This window comes from Dendrobates tinctorius, unplaced genomic scaffold (genome assembly GCF_039654945.1).
Source record: "Dendrobates tinctorius isolate UK_male_01 unplaced genomic scaffold, ASM3965494v1 ptg000128l, whole genome shotgun sequence".
Lineage (NCBI taxonomy): Eukaryota > Metazoa > Chordata > Amphibia > Anura > Dendrobatidae > Dendrobates > Dendrobates tinctorius.
The window spans coordinates 13,267,795-13,285,462 of record NW_027361796.1 but is presented as its reverse complement, the minus strand read 5'-3'; the positions used below and the strand labels follow the sequence as shown (position 1 = coordinate 13,285,462).

Sequence of the window (17,668 nt, the reverse complement as noted above, 5' to 3'; positions counted from 1 at the left end):
CAAATGTTAGGTGGTTCTCCCCCCCCCCCCCCCCCCCCCCGAAAAAAAAAAAAAAAATACACTTTTGGGTACATTCTATCATATAGACCCCTCTAATAGACTTTATTCTAAGAACTGCACCCCTCAAGCTGATCAAAACCACATTCAAAAAGTTTATTAATCCTTCAGGTGCTTCACAGAAATTACTGGAATGTGAAAGGAAAAAAATGAGCTTTTTCTTTTTTTTCACAAGGGTAAAAGGAAAAAAAACAACCCAAAATTTGTAATGCAATTTCTTCTTGACATGCTGATACCCTATATATGGGGAAAGCCACTGTTTATTCACATGACAGAGCTTGGAAGAGAAGGAGCGACATTTGCCTTTTTCAAAGCAAAATTTGCTGAAATTGAGGTTCGACACCATGTTGCATTTGGAGAAACTCTGATGTGCCTAAACAATGGAACCCCCCCTCTCTACACGTGACCCCATTTTGGAAACTAGACTCCTTAAGGCACTTAAACTTTTGTGGAACTCTTGGGGGTTTAAAGTGCTCACCACACATCTAGATAGTGTAGAAGTAGAAAATTGTAGAAAAAATTCAGCATTGAAGGGGATATTGTAACAAAGGTGCACAAGAAAGAAACGGCAGCTAATTCAGTTTTACACTAATAGTGCACACCCTGCCCATACGAAAAAAAAAGTTTACATTTTAGTCAACTGGTTAGGTTATGGAAAATTAATAGTGGTGATATCATTTTTGAAACACAAATGGATGAATTAAAATCACTGTTTCTCAAAAGGGGATATCCTTCTTCCATTCTAAATTCAGCACATGAACAGATAATGAATTTATCTCAATCTGATTTATTGCATGGGACGTACAAAAAACTCATAAAAGAAGCAAAAAATGAGACTAGTGCTATGGGAAAAAATTTCTTTAGTTTTAAGCACAGTACTATAGATGGAATTATACGTGCGGCAATCAGAAAAAATTGGCACGTGTTACGGTCCGATAAAGATTTAGAAGAGATCAGTGCCTCATGTCCTTATTTCTCTTCTAGGAGAACACATAATCAATCAGATTTGTTAGTGCATACTCGATTGTTGCCTGCTAATAAGAATTGGCTGAATAAAAACCTCCCTCAGGGTGTGTGCACACGCTGCAGATCCGCAGAGGATTAGGCCCTGCGGATCCTCAGCAGGCTCTCCTGCGGTTTACAGTACCATTCTAATCAATACAAAGCACCTAGCTTTGCAATTTTTTTCATCTTGATGACACATGATTACATATAGGAGAACGTGCATCCACTCCTTCGCCACATTTTTCTTATACAAACGTGGATCAGCTTGAGATCTTTTATATCCTTCATCCATCAAAACTTTATTTATTTTCAAGTTCCAAGCTCTTGCCGACTGCTAAAGTCCATAGAGATTTTTGCATTTGGCAAACAAGGTGCTCTTCAGCCTTTTTAATATAACCGTCAGGTTAGCTCATGTACAACTCTTCAATGTTACAATGTAGGACAAGGCCCCAAAACTGCATCATTTCAACTGCGTCTACAGGAGTCATTAGAAAATTGATGAATCTTGGTTTTGTGCCAAAAATTAATGAGCGTACAAATTAGTTTGGCCCATCATGAGGTTAACAAAATTCTAAGAAAAAAAGACTTTAAAAAGAGGAGGATTTTTGTAATGACTTTATTCAGTTGTGTGTAAGAGTGCTTGGTGTGAACTTTAAAAAGCAGCAACCCGTAAGAGAAAAAAAAACTGTGTAAAACAGCAAGCAGGAGTGCTGAGTGAACTGCCTCACTAATCAACACTCTGTGGCTGCTGGATGTGCACATGGAGGTGGGGTGGAGAGGGGGATTGGGGTGGATGAGGAGAGACCAGGCAGGGATCGAAAACCAACTCAAAATACGGTCCGTAGTTTACATGCGTAATACGGATGAATGACCCCTAAATAGTTCTCCGTATGTCATCCGTAAGCAAGGTGTTGTTGCTTATTTTGCGCATGTATGCATCCGTATGTAATCCGTATGGCATCCGTATGCAATCCGTATGGCGAGATTTTCTCGCAGCCTTGCAAAATGGACATTTAACGGTTTTGAGGCCTGGTAACTATTTAAATCATTAGCCTGCACCCTATTTATTGCCTCAGGAACAGGTGGCTGCCACCATTCTGTCCATTTGTGACCTTGCCTTCACTAGGGGTGTTGCTGTAGTATGTGCAACATGGCACGCAGTCTGAGTTTCAACACAACTGAGCAGGTTCTCTTCAACTGGCTTTTGTCACGCCGCTTTGGCCAACCATACCCAGTGATAGTGGATCCGCGGAGGAGGAGACGCATGTGGGTCCATCCACTTTTGAGGCAACGACTCACAAGAGGTCATTTTCACCGCCTCTGTTCTTCTATGCGGGAGCATCCTGTAAAATTCTACCAATACTGTCGCATGAGCCTTGCAACATTTGATCGACTCTTGGAAACAGTGCGCCCTGGGATAACCTTTCAGGACACAAGGATGCGCAAAGCTATATCTGCAGAGGAGCGACTTCTACTCACAATTCGGTATGTACTACACAACCACATTCTCTATGTTCATAATGTGTTGGCCAAAGTATGTATTTTTGGCTTATTGGACTGTTTAATGCCCTCATCTTAAATCTTCCTTTTCTGTTGTTCTTCAGCTTCCTATCCACTGGCCTGTCTTATGCCGCCCTCCACCATGAGTTTCTCATTGGAAGATCTACCATTTCTGGCATAGTCAGGTCAACATGTATTGAAATCTGGACAAGACTACATCAAGTCGTCATGCCCGAGCCCAGGATGGAAGACTGGTTGGGGATATCAAGGGACTTTGAGGAGGAATGCCAGTTTCCAAATTGTATTGGGGCCCTTGATGGCAAACATATCCGGGTGCGTAAGCCTCCGAACTCTGGCTCCCAATTCTTCAATTATAAACAATACTTTTCTGTTGTATTGTTGGCTCTGGCCGACCCTCAATACAAGTTTATAATTGTTGACATTGGGGCCTATGGAAGGACGGGAGACTCTCGAGTCTTCAATACTTCCATTATGGCTCGGCGGCTACGCACCAACCAGTTGGATCTACCACCACCACGCCAGCTACCAGGCTCCACTCAAGAATCAGTCCCTTATGTCCTTGTGGCAGATGAGGTGTTTCAGTTAACACGCAATGTCATGAGGCCATATCCCCGGCGCAACCTTGACCACAGGCGCAGAATTTTTAACTTGTGTCTATCACGTGCTCGGCGACTGGTGGAGTGTTGCTTTTGTATTCTTTGTGCCAAATGGCGGGTACTCCAGTCTGCCATTCAGCTGAGTGAACAAAATGTTAATGAAGTAGTTAAAGCCTGTGTGGTTCTTCATAACTTCACCAGGATACATGATTGTTCCTCCTCTGCTGGTGTTGTACGTAGGCCGGACAATGTGCGTAGGGTGAGACCACCTATCAACCCTCAACGTAGACGGCTCAAAGTGCGTGATATTTTCACTACTTACTTCGTCACCTGAGGGGGAAACTTCATGGCAAGAGCATGCTGTATCTGTTATAATTTTTAGTTTTATGTGTGTCTAAATATATATATTTCTACCCCTTCTGATTCTATGACTGTTTAATTGCATTGGTAAGCATATGTTAGTATGCTGACATGGTTTTTCAGAATTGAGACAGAGACGTAAACTGTAGTAGACAAATTTTTACTTTTGCCTTTTTTTTTTTTTTAAAGGCAAACATATTATTGCCATATGATAACTTGAGCAATGGGCCAAATTGGCCTTTTTGCAGATGTGAACATTTTTAGTAAAATACAATTTTCACACATATCCAAAAAAAACAGAATGCAAGAACAAAATTGCTACATTAGACATTTTGAATCCAAAGGAAAAAAGAGGTGGTCTCCATCATCAAAATTATATAAAAAAGATAACTCCGTTATTAGGAAGGTTTTCAAATCATATTAATAAGCCACCATGACAGGCAAGGCTACTTATGCGTTTCTGACACATATTACATGTCTGTAAAAAAGACAATATTTTACCGCGCTATACTGGGAAAGTCAAAGGATCAAAATAGACTACTCACTTGATAATGCCTAGAAAAGGCGTGCTGCCCTTATTCAAATAGTCACTTTTTTGGCAGCTAAATATATTCCAAAATCAAGGCGAACAGCCTCAAGAACATCACGCTCTCTCTATGTATTATCAAGTGAGTAGTCTATTTTGATCCTTTGACTTTCCCAGTATAGCGCGGTGAAATATTGTCTTTTTTACAGACATGTAATATGTGTCAGAAACGCGTAAGGTAGCCTTGCCTGTCATGGTGGCTTATTAATATGATTTGAAAACCTTCCTGATAAATGTGAGTTTTATCTTTTTTATATCATTTTGATGATGGAGACCAGCTCTTTTTTCCTTTGGACTGGGATTTAGAGCACCAGTTGAACCACACTGGACATCTCCTGGCATCAGACCGCTTATGGACTCTGATGTACGGTATGCGTAAAGAATTTGCATGTTTTTATGCTCTTATAAATTGTGGAAAGTTGGGGAAGGAGAAGGCGGAAGAGCAGCCTGTGGTTGCTGCTGGCTACTTTGGCCAACATCGCCCTGTGTGGGGGCATACTGTTGCCCATGATGTGGGTAGTGTCCTTCCTCCTGGGATTGTTGGGGGTACTGGCTAGAGTAATGATGAAGAGGGGCATGTTGTTGGCTCGGGTAGGCCCGTGTCTCATACCCACCAATATAGCCATGTCATCCCCAACCAGGTTGGGACCAGCCTCCAACACTGGGTGGGAAAAAGTGGCCATATTGTTGGCTAGAGGCAGACATATGTTGCTGGTGTTGTAAAGGTTTGGTAGGGGGAGGAAGGGGGTGAGGTGTAGGCCCACGTCTTTGAGGATCCTCAGAGCCTGCTTGAGCAAGCATCTGTGTGGGTGGTCTCATGCGCATTAGATTTCGGGGGGAAAGCTGCCAGCTGTCCAGATATTCAAACAGCTCATATGGGGTATTGGGGGGTGTGCTTGCATCAAGCAGGATCTGAAAACATCCTCGAATACGGAGACTCACCTCACGGGAAAGGGCACGTAGATAAAGGGCCAGGCTACGTGAGTATGCCTCCTCCCCATCATCTGTATTCACTGTAGCCAGATAGTTGAGGACCCCTGTGTCCACATTGGTCTGGGTATCTTGGGCAGGGATCTGGCACCTTCTTCGTCCTTGCCGGGATGTTACAGCAGGCTGTGGGGAGCCCCGGATCTGGCCAGTTGGGCTGCTGCTCATGTTGCCCTGCTCCTCCAGTATGGGTGATGGTGCAGCAGCAGACGGTCCTGGTGGTGGGGTTTGTGGCGCAGGCAATGGGTTCTCCTGAGAGGATTCTTCACCCATGCTTCTTGTAGGGGGAGAAGATGGGCCAGCCACCTCATCCCCTACAGGATCAATGATGGGCTCTGTATCTAAGCCCGTTCCTCTATCCGTAAGGTTGGACTGAGTTCTGTTATGAAATAGAACAGAGCCAAAAATACACTAATATTTTTGGCCCTGTAAAGCAGGGCTGTGGAGTCGGAGTTAGTTTTGGTTGGAGTCGGTAGAAATGTACCGACTCCGACTCCAGCTTTAAAAAAATGTATTAATATTTCATAATTGAACTTTCATATGAATTTTATAAATGTTACTCAAATATATATGTTCTATCAAACTATGAACAACAGTGATAAGCAGTTCTGCTGGAGATAGAGACATTTCTTACTTCTTGTGTGTCACTGTTCTCCACTGCCCTTATCTAACCTTATACTTGGTTAACCTCATGCTGCCCCAACCCCCCTACTTACAATGTATGAAACTGAAAGTGAAAATGTGTTGCAAATTCTTAGTAGTAAAGCTCCTCCTCTAGACTAGATCATACTAGGTGTGCGTCTTCCAAGCATCTCACAGCTGCCTGCTACTCAGAAGAGGAAGACTGTAAGAAGTATTATCCTTTCAACAAACTTTGCATCAGTTAACTGTGAGTACATGAGGAATAATAACAGTATTACTGACCACTATATCAGTTGTATGACCTGGCAATAATTTTGTACAATTGTTTTTAGGAAAAACAATTGTCATTTGGATTGTGAATGCAGAATTAAAAACCTGAGAATGTCAAAGAAGCATCACATTAAATCAGCTGTATTTGAACATTTCACCATCACTCAAGATAGAAAACATTATGTCTGTCAGTGTATGACAAATGATCCAGATGAAAACAAATGCTGTGAAGCCAAGATGAGTGCATATTCAGGCAAAGATAAAAATGCTCCTACCAGAGGTTCTAATCTAAAGACATTTACAGCGCTTTCATCCAGAAGTACTGAAAGCAGTGGATGAGAAAGACTGCATCCAAACCAATGAACCAGTGCCCAGCTCTTCCAGCCAAACAAAGGAGCAGAGAACTTTGCAGCCATCAGTTGCAAGATATTTTGTCAGTGACAAAGTTACTGTGACAATGACAGTAGATACATTTAAAAAACAGATCATAGAGCTTGTTGTAAAGGATAGTGTGCCTATTTCATTATTTTCACGACCAGCTTTTGTGTCTGAATGGGGAAATGGCCCGCAAGCTTGGTGTTTCTCTGGAGAGAGAGAGTATTAGAAAATTAGTAATCGAAGAAGCTTTTAAACAAAAGGAAGAACTTAAAAAAACTCTCAAGGGATGCTTTTTGTTTCTTAAAATGGATACCTGCACACGTCAGAGTGAACTATTTTGCCATCAATGTCTGATTTGTTTGTGACAAAAATGAAATAGTTACCAAGACATTGGCAGTAAAAGACACCAAAGCTCCTCACACCAGTGAGTTTCTCCAGGTCTTGGTGGAAAAGGTTCTGCAAGACTATGAACTTAAAAAAGAGCAAGTTCTTTCTGTCGTAACTGACAATGCTTCAAATATGACAAGTACTATTAAGCTAATGAATGAGAGTAATGATGGTGACCAGCAGCTAGAAGAACATTCTGGGTCCACAGACACAGAAATGTTTGAAATAGAGGAACACAGTATTGTAACTGAGGAGCAAACTGAAGTTGCTTCAGATGAACAGCAACATGATAGTTTAGATGATCTTGTTGAAACTGTGTCAATATGTTCTTTCATTCATCACATGCGCTGTGTTGTGCATACGCTACAGCTGGCTATAAGAGACAGTCTGCAAGAAGGACATGCTGCTGCACTGATTAGCAAGGTGAGAAAATTGGCTACTGTTGCCAGAACCCCTAAAGTTGACTCAATTTTGAAGAGACGTGCTGGAAAAGGGGCAATTATTGATCAAGCCACACGATGGGGCAGTACTTAATGATTCAGCGCTTGGTTGAACTGAAAACCTTTCTTGTAGACATGGCTAACCCTCAACTGACGCTAAATGAAAGTCAGTGGAATCAGGTGACTGAGCTGGAAAAATTGCTAGAGCACCCATTTACAGTGACTAAAAAATTACAAGCAGAGGACTTAACTCCAGGTATTTTCTTAAAGGAGTGGAAGAACCTGATGTTTTGCCTGTCCCAAAGAAGAGGGTTAATTGCAAGTGGCATTGCTACATCAATGAAACGGAGAGAGGAGCTACTATTACAAAATAACATTCTTTTGGCAGCTGTTTATGTAGACCCAATGCATCGGATTCTTCTAGATGATCAACAGCTAAGTAAAGGAAAAGAAGCTCTGTTTGAAATAGCAGTAAGGATGAAAGGGTTGCAGAACAGTCAGGAGGAACAAGAAGAATTTGGTCGTCCTGCCACATCTTCACCCTCATCATCAACTGATGAAGAATTTAATTTCGAAAAATATTTGGATCACAAGGACCGTGCAAAGCGTTCCCGCATAGAAGAAGAGTCATCCCCATCAAGGAACACAGCCAGTACATTTCAGCAGAATTTTTCATGTGCACTAAAAGAAATTGAGAAATTTGACCGTTCATCAAAAATAACAGTGCAACAAGCGATTCCTCTGTATCCTGACATTGTCAGAGATGTTGCCCGAGTGGTTACTGCTTTGCCACCAACACAAGTTAGTGTAGAGAGGTTGTTCTCTGCTCTCAAAATAATTAGATCAGATTTGAGGGCATCCATGAAGGAGGATCTGACAGAGGCAATACTTTTTCTGAGGACAAATTTATAGATTTCTTCTTATTAACTGTATAAAAGTGTTTATTGCATATTTACTTAGTTTAGAAAAGTTTATAAAAGTTATTTGCTATATTCTAATTGTATTCTAATGTAGTTTTTGCTCTAAGTGGTCTGATTACTTATATGATGGTGAGAAACTGAATAAGCACGATGTTTAATATTTTACAACAGTAAATTTGTTGTTATGAATTGGCGATTTATGCCGGAGTCGGAGCCTGATAAAATCCAGGAGTCTGAGTCGCAACTGTGACTTACCGACTCCACAGCCCTGCTGTAAAGTATCAGTGTAATGTGGTGTGAGGTATCTACTTACGGCCTCATATCCAGAATAGGGGCGAGGAAGGAGAAGCTGTCATAATAGATGTATTTTCGTTTGACGTAGCCCGCATCACCACTCCTGGACCGCTGATGACGTTTCCGGCTGTACTGATCGCAGATGCTGTGCCAGCGTCTCATCACATCTTCCACTGCAATGTGACAGGAAATATTCTCAATTTAACATATTTGATCGGTCAAATTTGCTACCAGTAGTCTAGGCATGTGGCCTTCTGGGGTGTGCTTTCTACCCAGGGGGGCATATCTAATTGGGGCATCCAGGCCAGATACACAGGGTCAGAATAGTTCATGTATCAAGTAACTACACTTAGTAACTTGGTTGGCTAAGAGGATGTGGAGCTTGTGGCCTGGGCATAATTATGGCAGTGTCAAACCATGTGTCACATCAAAATCTACCCGCCTCATGAGGAAAAAAGTACAAGCACAGGAAGGGGGGGCTGATTCTATATGCATTTTTTTGATGTGAGGTAATTTTAATCATTTTTTGGCTTTGTACTTACTCAGTTTCTGCTGCTCCTCACGTGGCCGATCACCAAAATCATGGAACATCTGGTAACATATATGCGCCTCCATGACTCCTCCTTTCTTGCCCGGTTCGCATAATGGGCATCATGTTGGTCCCAGAGTTCTGGCCGCTCCTGCACCAGTACAATGAGCATCTCCACATTTAGGAAATATGGCGCCATGACGCTGCTGTACTCCGTGGAGGCGTACTTCCTGGATGTCTGGAGCGCTTTTTGAGCTCCTTTGCATGTCTAGGCTTCCTGATAATGGATTAGCCCATTTCCTGTCACCAGCCAAAAGACCTGCGTATTTCTCGCAAGTCACACGTGTGGTCCGTGTGTAATCCGTATTTTTTGCACCAATAGACTTGCATTGGCATACTACGGGCGTAGTATGCTGACAATCGCAGCATGCTGCGATTGGCACGGACCGTAGAATACGGATGAGAAATATACGGCTGTTGGGAGCTACCCCATAGAGAATCATTGGTCCGTGTGTAATGCGTGCTTTTAACGCCTCTCACTCGTCCGTATTCCTCTCTTGTGTGACTCCGGCCTCACAGTTGTAGTCTCTCCTTTCTTCTGTGAGGGTGGATGTGGAAAGCAGGATTGGGATGGAGGAAAGATCAGGCAGGGATCTTCTTAAAGATATCTTGTCTTCTCTCCTTTCTTCTGTTATTTCTTTTCTTAGTAGAGGTGATCAGTTATGGTGTCAAAGGCTTTTGTGGCACCAGAAGTCCCAGCACAGCTCAGATGGGGTGACCACCTTGCCATAATCCTCAGCTACTGTGAGGATGTGCAGGGCGGTCACAAAATGGTCACATCGCTTCTGTGCCTTATGACTGGTGTTATCGACGATGACATCGATCTGAGCTGGACCTGGTGATGCTGGCATTGCCAGGCACTAGCCTAGGATCAGTGTTCTTACAGCTTCAAATCTAGGCAAGTCACCGCACGGTCACACCGCAGCTGTGCCCTGTGATTGGTGCGATCGATGTAATCGCCAGTCGGAGCAGGTCCAGGCTAATGAGCAGCCATTCATAGCAATCGTGGTTGTGGGAGGGTGGCGACACCCCCACCCCCGGGTGATAACAGTCTACCCAGAGGTAAGGTGGCACCGGAATTTTAATGCAATCCCTGCGACTTCAGCTGCAGTGTTGTGTAAAATGATGTAATAATCTGTCCCTGGTCAAATAGGCCCAGGGCATATGGACGGACTATTACGTCAATGTCAGAAAGGGGTTAGTTTTCCCAAGGGGCCACATGAGACCATGACTCTTGTGAAGGGCCAAACCAAGAGGCTGAAACCGATTCTGCTCAATATTACTATTTTAAATTTTTAGATTTAATATTGTATAGCTTAAAATTGAGCAAAATTGAAGTATGCTCACACCCGCCTATATACACTTTATGAGCCGGTACACAGCCCTCTTGTATAAATCATAAGCCCCCACATAGTCATTCTATATACGATATGAATCCCCTATAAATAGTATGAGATCCCCCTCTTATATACATTATAAGCAGTCACAAAACCTCCTATGTACAGCACGAGCCCCCACATAGCCTCTTAAATACAAACATCCCCTTTCTCCCATGCCCATCCACATAGGAGAGATGGGACAAAGGTCGTGTGGCTACTAGCCTCGAAGCTAGCCACCAACTCCTGCTCCTCCTTAATTCCCCTCGGCTTCCACCTCCTCATTGTTGCCAATCCATGCTGAGCAGATGAGATGAGGCTGGGCTGGATGCAATCTGTAAGTCTTCCTCTATCTCCCATCTGGTCCGCATGCAAATTCTAATATTTAATTGTGAGCAGCAACTGTTTAACTAGGCATAGAAGCAGGATAGTTGCATTGACTATAGTGAGCAGCGATGACGCCATCTTTGTGGTGTTGTCAGTGTTGGAGAACCATACAAATGTCAGACATCCATGACCACTCTTGAGTTATGTGCAGAGACTGATTATAATGCCGACAGGTGGGTTGTACCTGGTGCTCAACCACTGTCCACTTCTGCTCACAAAGCCTTGCCAGCATGTGTAGTGTGGAGTTCCAGCACATCATGACGTCGCACACCAGTCAGTGAGTTGGCACTTCCATACACTACCAAAGTGGCAGTAGCCCAAGCCAACTTGAAAAATGGGGTCTGATGTGGCGTACCTTGACCAGAAGCTCTGTCAAACCTGGGTATGATTTCAGAAACTGAACTACAAAATTGAGCACATGTGCAAAGCACGGTACATGTGAGCTTGCCAAACTTCACAGCTGCCACCAGGTTATGGCCATTATCACACACGACCATGCCTGTTTGGAGGTTCAGCGGAAAAAGCCACAGATCTGATATTTCTTTAAGCAACTCTGCCCTGGTGTACATTTTGTCTCTTAAGGGCATGTCACACTAAGTGATATCGCTAGCAATATTGCTATAACTTGTGACGTTATAGCGATATTGCTAGCGATATCGCTGTGTGTGATACTTACCTACAACCCGCTCCCCCGCTGGTTATCGCTGATCGCGCGGGAACGTCCAGGACTGTTTCTCGTCGTCAGCTTCCTGCTGTGACGACGATCGACGCGTGGAGCTGGGCGGGAGGACGCAGGATCGCCTGGTGTGACGGGTAAGTAGCGACCCCCATCCCCAGCGATGTCGCTAGTGAGATCTGCCTGTGTGGCAGCTCACTAGCGACCACTTGGTGATGTACCAGCGATCCTGCCCGCGTCATATCGCTGGTCGGGATCGCTGGTACATCGCTAAGTGTGACAGGGCCTTTAGACAAATTTGCTTTAGCAGAGCCTGTCTCAACTTCGCTGAGGCAGAGCTTCCACATCTGAGTTGGAGGAGGAGGAGGAGCAGGAGTCTGGTACAGGAACTGCTGTAGTAGGTGAAAGAAACCCTGATAGAAGTAGAGCCAGCAATCCTTGCTGTCAGGAGCACATGCGCCATGCCAGGGTGTGACTCTGCCCCACCTCCGCAATGTTCACGCAGTATGCCATCAGGGAAATGTAGCGTCCCTGGCCACAAGCGTTTATCCACTTGTTAGTTAAGTGGACAATGCGACTATGTGCTCTGGTGATGTTCCTGGATATTTGCTGGTACCAGGTGAGGACACTACAGCAGGAGAAAGTAGCGGCTCGAGACAAAGTACCAATATATGGCCGCCATGAGTTGGTGGAAATCCTCCTTTTCTACCACCCTGAATGGCAGCAATTCCACAAGTTCCCCATTTAGCATTTGGGCCTGTGAGTGGGTGGCTAGGAACTTTTTTTTTTTTTTTATTCCAAGGCCTGGGAAGGGACAGCTGAATGCTGGGTTGGGACAAGGATTGGAAGTCCCTGATAAGCCAGAATATGCAAGACAGGAGTCATCTGCCCCAGTGTTTTGAACAAGGGATTGGCAAGTTCCTAGCACAGGGGAAGAAGCAGTATTGTCATCAACGATTGATGGCATCAATCGTTGGACTCAGGCGTTCGGCACACCGAGTTGGGTGCTTAGATAACATGTCCTGATCATGCTGGTGGTGGTTAGTTTCTTGGTGGTTAGGCCCCTGCTGATCTTTGGCATGGCACAGGTTGTAAATGGCCATTTTGTTTGTCTTAGAACTCTTTGAAGAAAAAGTACCAGATTGGGTAAGACCTAATTAACGACTGTCTGCGCTCTGCAGAACAGTTGCGTGCCTTCTTCCTCTGGTCTCCCCACTGCTTCTTGACTGTTTTTGGTGCTGACAATCATCACCCCTGCCACCTCCCCATCCCCCCTCAGTGCTGCTGGCCTCACTCTGCATGCCATCTTCCCTGATCGGGTCAGTGACTGTCATCCACCTCGTCTTCCGCTGCTGCACCCTAGTCCTCTTGACTTGGTGACTTGACGACAACAAGCCGACATATTGGCAACTATCTCCTCATCTTTCTCCTTAGAACAGCCACAAGATGGCAGTGGGAAACAGCAAGTTTGGTCCTTCACTAAACAGCATATCCTCCAGTCCCTCTTGGAACATGCAGGGTGAGGGGTCCCGATCAAGAAATGATGTTGTAAAGAGCTCCTCGGCGTGACCTAGTATGGGATCACTAGCCTCCTGGGACACAACATGGTGGGAAGGAGGATAAAGTGATCCAGACTTTAGGCCAGTGAGACTGGACCATGTGGAAGACTGTGGTGCTGCCTAGCTAGCTGGAAGCATTCTGCTATCCAACTGACCACATGTTTACTGCTCTGGCTTCAGAAGTGGTGTGCTGTGCCTCTCTGCAAAGTGGGAGAGGAATCCATGTGTCTTGGATGGGCGTGTTTCTTGTGTTCCAGCAAAACTTATTTTAAGTTTTGTGCTGTTTTCATACTAAAGTTTAATTCTTAAAGACACGTTTATATTGGAGATACAGAGAAAATAATCCAGACAACAGAAGCAATGAAAACATAATTGGCATAATTAGGATATCAGGACCATCTAGCATACCTTTTTTAATATTCAATACTTTATTTTTTTTTTTTTGTATGTGGAGGGGAAGCTTGACACCAAGTTTATGAATCCCAGCATGATTTGTCAGGAGGAAAAAGTGTGCTTTGAATCCAAAAAATTATTAGAAATTACTTCTTTAAAATAAAAACCATGGCAATGGCAAAGTTCACATGGCAACATATAGTTGCGCTTTTTAAGTGCTCGAGGCATCCTTTATAAAACTTTGCATTGTCAGGGTCCATTAATTATGCACATTGACACTGCAAACGCTAGAATCTGCACCCCCTACTTGTATCACTACCCAATAATAATTGTCTCATTTCAGGGAAAAAGGCAGCTGTGTCAAAGGGGGACACTGGCAGCAGTCACCAAAATTGCTGGGACAGCAGTGCTGTGGCAGGTGTGGTCATTACTGAATCACCCTTCCTGGAGCAGGATGGCATCAAGGAATAGGGGTGACAAACAGTGGTAAGTCACCACGGCACTACCTCCAGATAACATCCTGTTTTAGGAGGGGGTGATATACATATTCGATCTTGGCATCCTGGAAATTATTCCAGAAAATGAAATATTTCTCCCAAAAAATTATTGCAATTACACGTGTTAAATTACTTTTGTGTATTGTAACAAAACCAACCAAAAAAGGCAAATTGGGTAGAATTTCACGCAAAACCCCAAAAAATGAGCCTGACAAAATGGTTGGTCACCTATCCAAAATTGTGGGTAAACAACTTGTTTTAAGGAAGTGATGCACATTCAAACTCACCTGTGGCAAGTAACAGGTGTGGGCAATACAGTTAGGTCCATATATATTTGGACAGAGGCAACATTTTTCTAATTTTGGATCTAGACATTACCACAATGAATTTTAAACAAAACAATTCCGATGCAGTTGAAGTTCAGACTTTCAGCTTTCATTTGAGGGTATCCACATTAAAATTGGAAGAAGGGTTTAGGAGTTTCAGCTCCTTAACATGTGCCACCCTGTTTTTAAAGGGACCAAAAGTAATTGGACAATTGACTCCAAGGCTATTTCATGGACAGGTGTGGGCAATCCCTTCGTTATGTCATTCTCAATTAAGCAGATAAAAGGCCTGGAGTTGATTTGAGGTGTGGCGCTTGCATTTGGAAGGTTTTGCTGTGAAGGAAACATGCGGTCAAAGGAGCTCTCCATGCAGGTGAAACAAACCATCCTTAAACTGCAATAACAGAAATAAACCCATCCGAGAAATTGCTACAACATTAGGAGTGGAAAAATCTACAGTTTGGTACATCCTGAGAAAGAAAGAAAGCACTGGTGAACTCATCAATGCAAAAAGACCTGGGCACCCACGAAAGACAACAGTGGTCGCAGAATAATCTCCATGGTGAAGAGAAACCCTGTCACAACAGCCAACCAAGTAAACAACACTCTCCAGGAGGTAGGCATATCAATATCCAAATCTGCCATAAAGAGAAGACTGCATGAAAGTAAATACAGAGGGTTCACTGCACGGTGCAAGCCACTCATAAGCATCAAGAATAAAAAAGCTATACTGGACTTTGCTAAAAAACATCTAAAAAAGCCAGCACAGTTTTGAAAGAACATTCTTTGGACAGATTAAACAAAGATCAACCTCTACCAGAATGATGGAAAGAGAAAAGTATATCAAAGGTGTGGTACAGCTCATGATCCAAAGCATACCACATCTGTAAAACACGGCAGAGGCAGTGTGATTGCTTGGGCATGGCTGCCAGTGCCACTGGGTCACTAGTGTTTATTGATAATGTGACACAGGACAGACGCAGCCAAATGAATTCTGAGGTATTCGGAGCCATACTGTGCGCTCAGGTCCAGCCAAATGCAGCCAAACTGATTGGTCGTTGTTTCATACTACGGAAGGACAATGACTCAAAACATATAGCCAAAGCAACCCAGGAGTTTATTAAAGCAAAGAAGTGGAATATTCTTGAATGGCCAAGTCAGTCACCTGATCTCAACCCAATTGAGCATGCATTTCACTTTGTTAAAGACTAAACTTCAGACAGGCCCACAAACAAACAGCAACTGAAAACCACCACAGTGAAGGCCTGGCAGAGCATCAAAAAGGAGGAAACACAGCGTCTGGTGATGTTCAAGACTTCAGGCAGTCATTGCCAACAAAGGGTTTTCAACCAAGTATTAGAAATGAACATTTTATTTACAATTATTTAATCTGTCCAATTACTTTTGGTCCCTTTAAAAACAGGGTGGCACATGTTAAGGAGCTGAAACTCCTAAACCCTTCATCCAATTTTAATGTGGATACCCTCAAATGAAAGCTGAAAGTCTGAAATTCAACTGCATCTAAATTGTTTTGTTTAAAATTCATTGTGGTAATGTCCAGAACCAAAATTAGAAAAATGTTGTCTCTGTCCAAATATATATGGACCTAACTGTATGAAAATCACACCTGAATCTAGTTAAAGGGATAGGTTGACTGAATCTTTGCATTGTGTGCCACACTTTGCATGGAAAACAGAAAGAGAACTGTCTGAGGACTTGAGAACGAAAAAATATCACCAATCTCAATATTACAAGTCCATCTCCAGATCTGTTGGTGTTCCCTTGTCCATGGTGCGCAACATAATTAAAAAGATTTACCACCCATGGCACTGAACCTAATCTCCCTGGATGTGGATGGCAGAGAAAAATTGAAGGGTTTTAATGCAGGATAGACCAGATGGTGGATAAGCAGCTCCATTCAAATTACAAATTAAAACTGTCCCTCAGGCTTAGTTTGCACTGACGCTGATGCGCCCTCTGACATTTGAATGAAATGAAACACTATGGTAGGAGATTCGAAAGGACATCACTGCTTGCACAGACAGACTGCAGTTTACCAAAATGTATGGAAGTAAGCCAAAAATCCTGGGTAAACACTGTGGGAGTGCCTTGTGTAGAGATGAGACCAAAATGGAGCTTTGTGGTAAAGCATGTTCTACTGTCTATCGAAAATGGAATGGGGCCTACAAAGAAAACAACACTGTACTTGCAGTACAATATGGTGGAGGTTCAAAGATATTTTGGTGTTTTGCTGCCTCTGGCACTGGGTGCCTTGACTGTGTGCAAGGCATCATAAAATCTGGAGACTATCAAAGCTTGCTTAATAGTTATAGGAAGAAATTGGCATAAATAACTGCAATCAAAGGGTGTGCAACCAAATGTTAGTTCGAGTTTTGTCCTGCCTATTTTGGGGGTTTTGAGTAAAATTATGTTAAATTTGTTTTGTAATTTTCTGAGAGAAATGCTTCATTTTCTGGAACAAGTTCAAGGGTGCCAACACTTCTGTCTATTGATGGATACAGTGGCATGTAAAACTTTGTACACCCGTGGTCAAAATTAATGTTATTGGGATTGGTTAAGCAAGTTGAAGATAAAATGATCTCTAAAAGGCCTTAAGAGGACGTATTTACTGTGTATTATTTCTTGCCTAAAATACACTTTTTTTTTTTTTTTTTTTTTTTTTATTTTAAAAGCTACAAACAGGGGGTGTCTTGAAGCAGTCATCACCAACAAAGGCTTTTGTATGAAGTACTAAATTTCAGAAAGGTTGTGCAATAACTTTCCCCTGTGTAACGTCTCATTATTACACTTACTTTATGGACTTTATGGTTTGATTTCTTGTGTGGATTAGATGGACTGTTGCCAACATCTGGTGAGAACTTCATGTCAAGAGTAACTTTAGGAAACTGATGTGTTCAATACTACTTTCACCCTCTGTATGTGTAAGAAATGTATATTATGTGTATTTTCTCTGCCTACACACAGCTAACAAACACAAGGTCAACTGTGTACAGGAGCTACACAACGTTTTGATTGCAACATAAATCATGCCGCCAAATATCACTCTATACCACTGATGCATCGTAGCTCCCTGATCCACCATTCAATTCAGCTGTTTAAGCGTTCTTTCATTTGTCATGCCTTTGCTGCCTTGCATTTTGCACACAGAGGTTGAAGGAGGAGGGAGACTGCATGACGTCAGCTGAAATGTTACAACTAGTTCTTTAACAAAACGGGAAAAGACTTGTTGGAATTTCATCAGATCTTCTAAAATCAGGTGTGAGGATGGTCACATGTCAGTGTATTTGGGCTATGGACCAGAATGCGGGTAGTGAGTATATTATAAAATATCAGCATTCTGCAGCCTAGGTACACACACAATAATAAAAAAAGTAAAAACATGGACAACCCTTCAAAGATAG

General features: G+C 43.0%; 1 protein-coding gene across 3 annotated transcripts in view; it reads left to right on the top strand.

Annotated features, from left to right (window-relative positions):
• The window catches only part of LOC141047559 (uncharacterized), a 101,377-nt gene that overhangs the window by 29,751 nt on the left and 53,958 nt on the right, over positions 1–17,668 (top strand). The gene's annotated exons all lie outside the window — the stretch shown is intronic.